The sequence below is a fragment of the Macaca thibetana genome, chromosome 3 (genome assembly GCF_024542745.1).
Source record: "Macaca thibetana thibetana isolate TM-01 chromosome 3, ASM2454274v1, whole genome shotgun sequence".
NCBI classification, from domain to species: domain Eukaryota; kingdom Metazoa; phylum Chordata; class Mammalia; order Primates; family Cercopithecidae; genus Macaca; species Macaca thibetana.
Window position 1 is genome coordinate 49,183,254 of NC_065580.1, and position 11,145 is coordinate 49,194,398.

The following is an 11,145-nucleotide window of genomic DNA, read 5'->3' on the forward strand; positions in this document are numbered from 1 at the left end:
TTACTAGAAACTCAATTTTAGTTCCAATAATACAAAACTTCTTTCTGGGAACTCTTTCTCTTGCTTTTCTTGCTTTTCCTTAGATGTATAAATTTCTGATATATTGCATTCATTATAATTAAATCTTAATATAGTTATAACATTTTATCTCTTGATATCCAAGATCAAATGGTATTGAAAGTTCTTTGTATATGTGTGCTCCTCTTAGCACAGAAAAATATAAAAACTTATCTGGCTCACGCCTGTAATCCCAACACTTTGAGGGGCTGAGGAGGGTGGATCACGAGGTCAGGCATTTGAGACCAGCCTGGCCAACATAGTGAAATCCTGTCTCTACTAAAAATACAAAAAACTAGCTGGGCGTTGTGGCGGGCACCTATAATTCCAGCTACTCAGGAGGCTGAGGCAGGAGAATTGCTTGAACCTGGGAGGCAGAGGTTGCAGTGAGCCAAGATCGCACCATTGCACTCCAGCCCGGGCGACAGTGGGAGACTCCATCTCCAAAAAAAAAAAAAAAAAAAACAAGCAAACAAAAAAACTTATCTTTTGTTTTTAAGGTAAAAATGCTTTCAAAGTAAAATTTTGTGGAAACATATAAGTAGACAATTTCACTTATTTACATCATATATATTTTTTATACAAAAAGATTTTTTTAGAGCACAAAAAAGTACCAGCAGATGAACAGCACCTGAAAACCTGTTGTGTAGAAGATTCTCTGCCAGGCTTTAGAGAATCCTCAAAAACAGTAACTTTGAAAGTAGACTGTAAAATTTTTCTCCACTAAATGCTTACAATTTGGTTGAGATAATTACTTACGTACATGCACATATAGCACAAGTAAAGACAAAAACAGTATTATATATCAGCATGGTTTGTAACATTGCATTTTATATACATGCAATACGCACATGTAACAGCATGCTGGATGAACATGCTTTATTAGAGAAAGCATAGACTTTAAAATATAGATTTGAATCTTAGCTCATGCCTATATATGACCTAGAGCTAGTCATTTAGCTTCTCTGTCAGCTTTTTAATTTATAAAACAATGATAATTCTATGTTTTAACAGCTTTATTTAGGTATAATTGTTTTACAAAGAATTGCACATACTTAATTTGTATAGTTTGATGAGTTTGGACATAGGCAAACACTGTGATCCATTACTGCATTCAAGGTAGTAGACATATTAAACCCCTCCCAAAGCTTTCTTGTGTCCATTTGTCTTAGTTTCTGTTTTTGTGATTGTAGTAAGAACACTTAAAGTGAAATTTACCCTCTTAAGTTTTGAAATTTGCGATATTTTATTGTTAACTATTGGCATAATGTTGTAGAGTACATCTCTAGAACTTATTCATCTTGCGTAATTGAATCTGTATGCCCATTGAATAACTCCCAATTCCCCCTTCCCCTAAACCCTGGAAACCACTATTGCATTCTTAGCTTGTTTGAGCTCAACATTATAGATACTTCGTATAAACAGAATCAAGCAGTGTTCGTCTTTCTGTGTTGGGCATATTTCACTTAGCATATTGTCCTCCAGCTTCATTCATGTTGTCATAAATGGCAGAATTTCCTTCTTAAATATGCCTCACATATAGAAGACGCTAAAAAATTATAGCTGCTATTTTTTATTATGTAACATAAAAAGATGATACCTTACTACTCTGAGTAGCACAGAAAGTATCAAATAACTTATAATTGCTTTATTTTTAAAACCCACTTGCTTTTTAATTAGCTATCTCTAGTCCATCTGCAAGAGGAGCTGAGAAGAAAACTGTAAAAGTTTCTTTTAATATAGCTACAAATATATAACTTACTCCATTATTTCCATTTTTATTATTGGAGATCTCTCTCCTGGAAGCCCTTTATACTTCTATTTCATTGTAGACTTGTTGCTTTTAACAAGTCTCACCTTACATTTTTTCTTTTGCCCTCATTCTGGGAATTGAGACTCCTATGTGGTTTTGATCCCAGTCATCAGCTTTCTCGATTTATTTTCTTATTTTTGGCAGAATACATTTACAAGTAGCTTTCTGGGAAAAAAGTGTAATGGAGATATACTTTATAAGAACCTACAGGTTTGAAAATTATTTTTAAAAATCCTCATACTTGGTTCGTGCATAAAGACAATACAGGGTTAAATTTAAGGTTGGAAAATATTTAAGTTCAGAATTTTTAAGGCATTATTCAATGTCTTTTGATTTCCATTGTTGTTCGTATTATGTTGAATGACTCTAACTCTTATTCCTCCATATTTACTCACTTTTTGTTCTCTCTGAAATCAATTAGGATCCTCTTTTTATACCTGGAAACATAAAATCATGTGATATGTGTGCTGGGGAAGGGCTTTTTATTGAAGGTATTATTTCTTTGATAATTTTTATCGCCTCCAAATTTTGTTTTCTTCTTTTTGGAAATCCTATTAGCAAGATATTCAACCTCCTGGAGTTATCCTTTGATATTGTTAATTCTTCTTTCCTATTGTCATGTCTTTGTCTTTTAAATCTTATTTTCTGACTCAGATTTCAAGTATATCTTTCAAACATCTACTGACATTTTAAACATTATGTAATCTTATATTTAATTACCAAGACTTCCTTCATTTTTTTTATGATTATACTTTTTAAACCTTCCTTTTTTATTTCATGTGTGTAATATCTTTTCTCATGGATAATATCAATTATAGTTTGTTCTTTTTCTTTTTGAAGTTATTATTCTCTGTGTATAGCTATTTTCCTTTATTTCATTTTTATTTTTTGTTTCTTTTGGTGTCTTTTACATTAGAACCTTCATCAAAGGTTCGGTGATCCTCAGCTCTCTTTTATATTTAAGAGTGACTTCACTCTTAAATATAAAGGACACCTTGGTATTAGGTGGTTTTGTCAACTGGTTGGCTTCACTGTTCATTAAGTTTAATCAGTTTTTCACCATCTAATTACTGTTGGCAGCCTTTTCAGAAACTACAGTCTGTAGTTAAGTTTCTTCAGAGAATAATCATGCTGGTGCAGGGCAGAGGTAAAAGTGTACTATTTGGGTTGGGATATTCAAATAACGATCAAGTGGTTTGTTGTTGTTTTCATAGGCCACTGTATTAAAAAATACTACCTGAACACACACTGCTTAGAGAAACATTGAATAAATGAAAGGAGAAAAAAGGTATTTAGGCAGTACTCCCAAGGTAATGGGGCATTAAAAAAGTCTACTTAAGACCTAAGACTGAAGGCTGAACTGACAACTTCTCTAACCATTAATGCTACATGGCTCTGGCATCAGAATACAATGATCTATGAGCCATTGATTAGAAGTTTCCCCTTGGTTGTATTGAAGTGAAAATAGAGATAATACAATAGCAACCCGATGATGTTATGAAATAAATAAATGGTCTTACGCCAATGCAAAAAAATAAACACAACCTCTGAGTAGTGTGCAAAATGGAAAACAAGCACTCAAACAATTTTAATATTTATCTTAAGAAAGTTCCTTTTGTCAACAAATTGTATGATCAGTCACTGAGCTAAGGCGTTTTTTTAAGGAAGATCTCAATTGCATTATAAGGCTTGATGTTCTTTCCACTGTGAGGGAAGGTAAAACTAGAGGGCCTCAGAAAATATGCACTACTTCACATCACTGATGCTCAGAGAAGAGTCAAAGTCAACTGTTGGATCCCCAAAAAGAAAGATAGTTTTATTATGCTAGCCATGCATGTGAAACTGGCTATCCTCTTCCATTTCACTTAAAATAGCCTATGAAACTTATGGTATTATTATGTGTTACTGTTATTTCTTTGACTGGCTTGTCAACATAGCTGTTATTATTATTATTACCATTATTAGATTTTACTGAGAACCTTAATTTAAGACTCACTCATTTATATTAATTAATAAGTGTTTCTTAGATGGTCTTTAAGGTGGACCTAATACAATTGTGATACTTTTATTACCGTGAAGGAGACTAAGAGAACGTAGGTAACTTGCCTGAGGTAGTGCTACATAAGAACCTAGGTCACATTAAGCATAGCTGTAAAGTATTTAATGTATGCTGATTTTAGAATAATTTTGTCCACTAATGTGATAGAATTGCAATCAAAATACAAAAGTAGTTTTCTTTTCTCATTTTTTTTCATATAAGCATAGGTATCCTGTAGGACAGGTTGACTTCTCTGGTATATCCAAGGGACAGTAAACCATTATTGAAAAAAATATTAGGATTGTAATCAAAAGAAAGAAGGTTTCCCTACTTAGAGGTAAAAACACTGAATAATAAATGATGCTGAGATAAAATCATCATTGGGTCCCAGCTAAAGTGACTATTTAGGTCATTAGGATTATGACTAAATTATATTTATGCCTGATACAGTTTATGCCGAATCTGATAATACAATTAGGATTCTGTCTGAGAAGCTATTCTAGGAGAACATTCAAAAGTAAAAAAACTGTTATGATTCTCAGCAGAGGGAAATGCCAGTGTTACAGGAATCACATTAATAATCTGGAAATCTAGGAAAGACATATGTATGGACATGATTTTTAGCTACTTTAACATGATCAGTTGTATTGCTTCATCTTCCTAAAATATTTCCTCTATATTTGACTTCAAATTCCAATGCAATTAATGTTCATTTATTTCTGCTTTCTTATGATCAGCTTGTTAAATAATGCCTAGTTCTGATAATCCTTGTAATGTTTATGTAACCAGCAATCAAAAAATAGTGTGGGATTTTTACCCTCTTCATCCTGTTTCAGTTCATTTACAGCTCCTATCAGCTTTTTAATTTGACATCTCATAAAGAAATAAAAGTCTTTATTCAGTTTCATTTACATTGCATATAAATGGAACTTTCCTCAGCTCCCATGTTATTTTTCCTATTAAATCAATGATGAGGAAAGGAATTTATTTGTCTGGTAATTTAGTTTAGCTATACTGTTGTCTGGGGTTTTTATATGCAATACACACTATTTTATATCAAAGCTATAGCTCTCTATAGTTGGATAATGCTACAGCAATCTGTGTATCTGCAAAATGTTTCTCCTATCCTTTCCCTTATTTTTTGAGATTTGCAACAGTGGTGTTGAATATTTGGGCAGGGTCACGGGTTAGATTTCCCAGGAAACAGATTCTCAGACACAGATTTGCAGGAAGTTTATTGTACATAATAGGAGATCAAAAGAAGTACAACTGAGTAGAAAGGTGTGCAGTCATAAAAAGGCCTCAGCTGATAGCACAGGGAGCTCCTTTGCTTGGATGCCTCTTTAGAGTTGTCTTTAATCAAGGAAAGCAAGACAAGCTTTTATGTTCTATTAGTCCATTCTCATATTGCTATGAAGACCTACCTGAGTCTGGATAGTTTATAAAGAAAAGAGGCTTCATTGACTCACCATTCCACAGGCTATACAGGAGGCATGACTGGAGAGGCTTCAGGAAATTTATAATCATGGTAGAGGTGAAGGTGAAGCAAGCACATCTTCACATGGAGACAGGAGAGAGAGAGTGAAAGGAGAAACTTTTAAACAACCAGATCTTGTGAGAACTCACGCACTGTCATGAGAACAGCAAGGGAGAAATCCACCCCCATGATCCAATCACCTCCCACCACCTCCTTCCCCCAACATTGGGAATTATAATTCGACATGAGATTTGGGTGGGGATAAAGTCAAGCCATATCAATACTCTACTGTAACCAGTCATTATTCCTGGGCTGCTCCCAGGAAGAGAACTTGACTCTGGACGAACTGCTTTCTTCATCTGAGAATGATGACCTGAGAGGAACTCAGGAGAGAATTGTCAGCTGCCAACACTCCTGAAAAGCTGGGAAAATGAGTGTTTCAGGCCTGGGGTGCAGCAGGTAACCTGCATGGCTCACCAAGGCATACACTACCATCCACTGCTTGCCCTGTGCAGTTCTACATGTATCACATAAGTTCTTAGAGAGCTCCTTCAGGATTTTTGTGTGCCACTTTTCCTGGAGAAGTATATAATAGGAGAAAATGGTGAGATAAATCACAGACTTTCTATTCTCACTTTACTGCAGCTTTTTCTGAGGCTGCAAGTGATATTCTTTGTCTCCCTCCTATATCAACCACTAGACATTCCCCTGACCCTTTCTGTAAGCTGTGCTGACTTGGATGCCTTAACTATAAGGATGGTCCAGAGTTTTATATCTATTAGATTTGAGCCACTAGTCACCATGATCTGCTCAGACCAGGGCTGTTGTATTTTCTGTTTTTTGTTAGAAATTGGGCTAGCATCACAACAGGGGCTCTCATCTAATTGCCAAACATATTCTTCTTTATCCCCACTTATCTGGCCTGCCTACTCCTGATGGTCAGTCTATTATCCCTCACAGAATGGTGACTCTTTCATTTTGTCTGGTGGTCTCTTGGCATGAGGATTTGGACCTGTAAACAAACCACATAATTCAGAGTCCATGGGATGTTAAGCAAAAATAAGTAGATTACTAGATGTGTTGGTGAGTGGAGCCATTTCTATGTCTATGTTTTTGTTTCTGGTCTTGTTTATTCTGCCTTACAAGGACATGAAGGCAAATTATTGGTCACTGGTTTAGGGTATTATTTTGTTCTAGTTCATGGTTTTCTGTCCTTTCAGGATCTCATCTCCAAGACAGTGCTTCAGTTGTATCTTCTGTAGAATGTCTCATTGTTTTATCAGGCCAGCAGCTTCTGGTCGGTGCTGTATGGATGGAGTCAGCGGTATGTGGCTACCACCACATGGCCTTTGCGATAGACTGCTTTTTGTGCAATACTGTATAGGATCCTGTGCAGTGGATCAAATACCCTTTAAACCCAGGGAGAGTGATGCTTACTGAGGCCCTAATAGCACATTAGGCCAAACTTTACCTTGAATATGTGTGTGTAAATTCTAGTAAAGATGAATCACTGTCTCTTCCAGTCTGGAATAGTCCAATGTAAGCAACCGGCCACCAAACTTCTTGTTGAACCCCTCAAAAGATGGTGCCATGGGTAGAACTGAGCTTAAGTCTTTGTTGTTTGCAAGTTGGACATTTTTTAGCAGCAGTAGCTTGATTAACTTTGTGGAGTGGACCCCAGGCTGTTAGCCTTTATCTGTCACTGTGCTACTTTCTCCATTAATGGCCAATGACAAAGGCTACTAGCATCAACTAGCTGACTGCTGCAAAGTTCTTTGTACCCATGCCTACAGATTTCTCCACATGGCTTTGCCTCTGACCTTTTTAGCTCTGATTTATCAATGTTTCTTCTTCTAAGCACCTGACTAAGCAACTAGGTTATTTGATACTCCCTTAGGGTTGATGACAATTCTATTTCAAACTACTTTTCTTTCCGTACAAAGTGAATTACCGAGAGAACCACATACAGTTCTTCCCATTAAGATTGATCTGAACCAAATTTTACCCTTAAACCAATTTTGACTTTTCTCTCCTCCATCAGCTGGTTATAAAATCCCCCATTAGGTTATAGCTGTGAACTGAGGGAAAAGCTGGTTCAAGAGAGTCAGAAAACATGGGGGTCTGGACCACTTGCTCATCTTACTTATGTCTGCATAACCCTTTTATTGCCTCTAGTCATGCCTAATCTATTATTTCCATTGTACTGTGACTTGGTGTGTCTGATAGAATACAACTTTTAATGGAAAATTCTGGCTAACTGGTATCTCTCTTTTTTAATGGGTTCAATAGCTCACAAGGAGCTATTTTTCAAAAGTGTTTATTATTCTTCACTATAGATAATCCTGAATGCTATGGGTCTATGTTGTGATTATTCTATGGGTACTTCCCATGAACCCATAGCTGTGTCCTTTCTAGCTATATGTTCCACAGGTTAGACCTGATGCAGACATCTTTTCTGCTCTGGGTCCTACTTAAAGCTGGAAGCCTTTTACATTACTTAGAATATGGGTTGAAGAAGTATTCCCAAATACTTCTTTTAAATGTTCTCATATTTAACGTGAAATACTGTTCACCTTAATATTGTGCAATGCCAGTTTTAAAAGCAAATATGAGAACATTTAATTCATATGAGGAATTGCCAAAATGACATAATTCTTATTTTCTAACTCATGCATGTATATATACCTCACTCTTTTCAGAAATGGAGATGCTCCATAAAACCCAACCATTTTAATTTTACTTGTTGATATGCACACATTCTACCAACAGTTTCTACCTTCAGGTTACAATGAGTCAGGAATGTCTAAAGGAAAGGACGTAAGTTGCTCTCTTTTCTTCTACATCATTATTTTCAGCATAAGTGGTTGATGAATGCAGGCAAATAACAAGAGTAAGGAAGGAGATAAAAGGGCTCCCTGGACATTGTTTTTCTTAGAATGTAACTGCCTTCCTTCTGTGTTTAAAGCAAGTTTTGATTCAACTGGAAAATGTGGCCTTCAGGACCACATTATGTAGTCATAAGTGCAACACACTTGTTCTCACTCGGAGTCTCAATGAATTCCCATGCTTCCTTGACCCACTGAATTTCCGTGCTCCTGGGGTGATACTATGTGCAAATGGAATGACAAGAATCGGAAAGCACACAGATGGTACCTACTCAATCTCCTCTGCTTGCATACATAGTCTTTGTTAAATCAGACATATAAAACGCAGAATCAGTTGCAGCTTTCCTTGCATCATTGCTGGGATGAAGCTGGTCCTACTATAGGGCCATGAGTGGTTCATTAGGCAGATGAAGTATAACTGTGAAGGAGACCTCCTCTTCACCGCGGCCAAGGAACCTATCGTTAATGCATGGTACTCTGTGAATGGTGAGAGGCTGGGCATCTACCTGGGCCATACCAGAGCTGTGTGGTATGTGGATGCTGACTGGGACACCAAGCATGTCCTCGTCCATTCAGCTGACAATAGCTGTCATCTCTGGGCCTGTGAAACAGGGAAACAGCTGGCCCTACTCAAGAACAATTCAGCTGTGTGGATCTGCAGTTTTGACTTTGGGGGCAATATCATCATATTCTCCACAGAGAAGCAGAAAAGCTATCAGTGCTTTGTGAGCTTATTTGACCTGCAGGATCCGAGCCAGACTGACAACAATGAGTCCTACCAGAAGATCCCTTGCAATAACTCTAAAATCACTAGTGCCCTGTGGGGACTGCATCATTGCAGGCCATGAGAGTGGAGAGCTCAACCAGTATAGTGCCAAGCCTGGAGAGGTGTTGGTGAATGTTAAGGAGCACTCCCAGCAGATCAGCAACATCTATTTATCCACGGACATGACCACGTTTGTCACTGCATCCAAAGACAACACAGCCAAGCTTTTTGACTCTACAAATCTTCAACATCAGAAGCCTTTCTGAACAGAACGTCTCATCAGCTCAACTACCCTCTCCCCCAGCTATGACCATGTTGTGCTGGGCAGTGGTCAGGAAGACACGGATGTAACCACAACCTTCACCAGGTTTGGCAAGTTTGAGTCCAGGTTCTTCCATTTGGCCTTTGAAGAAGAGTTCAGAAGAGTCAAGGGGCACTTTGGACCTATCAACAGTGTTGCCTTCCATCCTGATGGCAAGAGCTACAGCAGTGGCAGTGGCAGTGAGGATGGTTATGTTCATAATCTACTACTTCAACCCACAGTATTTTGATTTTTTTTTTTCAACCTCTACCTTGTATGAATTCTTATTTTTTTATTTTTCTTTTTTATTATATTTAAGTTCTGGGATACATGTGCAGAACGTGCATGCTTGTTGCATAGGTACACATGTGCCGTGGTGGTTTGCGGCACCCATCAACCAATCATCTACAGTTGGTATTTCTTCTAATGCTATCCCTCCCCTTGCCTCCCACCCCCCAACAGGCCCCGCTGTGTGATATTCCCCTCCCTGTGCCCATATGTTCATTGTTCAACTCCCACTTATGAGTGAGAACATGTAATATTTGGTTTTCTGTGAATGATATTATGTCCTTTGCAGGGACATGAATGAAACACTTTGAATTTGAGTTTTAGGCGTAAGAAGCTGGATCTCTATCTAGGCCACGAAATCTTCTCACATAATGTTTTGAACTCTGAGAAATAAATTTGTTTGGTAATTAAAAAAAACAGAGTCAAAGAAAAAATTAATAAGAATTTCATGATAATCACAGCAGAGCACTAAACCAAGCACAGAACGCTTCTGAGTGCAGAGGCAAATGATAGGCCCATGAAGCTGGTCCGGTCATAGGTTGCTTTGGAAGAAAACAGAGGAAGTCATTGCCATATACACTTGCCATAGTATTGCAGAGTACTTCCTTATCAAGACCTAGCTTCTTTTTTGGCCAATCAAAATCTGATTTCCAGATCTGAGATTTGGCTCAGGTCCAGAAACTATTGTGACATTTTATTGAGATAGCTGCCCTCATGCTCCAGGTCACTCATCCTTAAATATATTTTATTATTACAATTGATAAACAATCTTTGTTGTCCTACCCCTAGGAACTGAATAGCTTTCTGTGGGCCAGAGTCTCCTGGCTTCCACTTTGATTTTGCTGCTTATTACAGCAATTGTGCACACATTCCTGCTGATGGTTAAGCATATCCAGTTAGCCTCTATTATTTTGGGATCTCCCTTGTTACCAATGAACCTAGTTCTATGAGAGAATTTTCCACCATCTTCCCTGGCTTACAAAAGATGGCCATCACTGAGTTTTTCAATTATATTGGTCCTTTTCTCATCATTGTATTCCAGATCACCAGTAAATCCAGTGTCCTCTGAGATGTCACGTGTAACAGTCATCTGGTGACTTACACAGTATATTCCTCTAGCATGCATCTCTGAACCTTTTGAATCCCTTCTTTTACTACTTTTGATAAGAATTCTGGCACCTCTCTTGCATATAATATGGTCTATCACTTTCTTCACACTGCTGAGAGTCCTCCTAATAACATGATATCATTATTTCCTGGGTCTTTGTTAGGGTGTGAAATTTTACATTATAGAAGACTTTCCCAATATTAATAAACTTTTTTTTTTATAAATCCTCCTTGATTCAGTACTCTCAGGATCCAATCCCATGCATCCTCTATCGCAGCCTACTGATATATGTTGCTGATATATGTTCTATACTGATATATGCTCTGTAGCTCCTCTGAGGTTGGTCTTTTTCTCTTCCAAAAGACCCAGGACTTTCCTTGTCAGGTTATATTGAGACATACTGGTGGCCAGA

At 37.4% G+C, this 11,145-nt stretch overlaps 1 pseudogene; it reads left to right on the forward strand.

The window, feature by feature from the left end:
- Positions 1–8,632: 8,632 nt before the first annotated feature.
- On the forward strand, positions 8,633–10,722 carry LOC126950819 (eukaryotic translation initiation factor 3 subunit I-like; annotated as a pseudogene).
- The last annotated feature ends 423 nt before the right edge of the window (positions 10,723–11,145 follow it).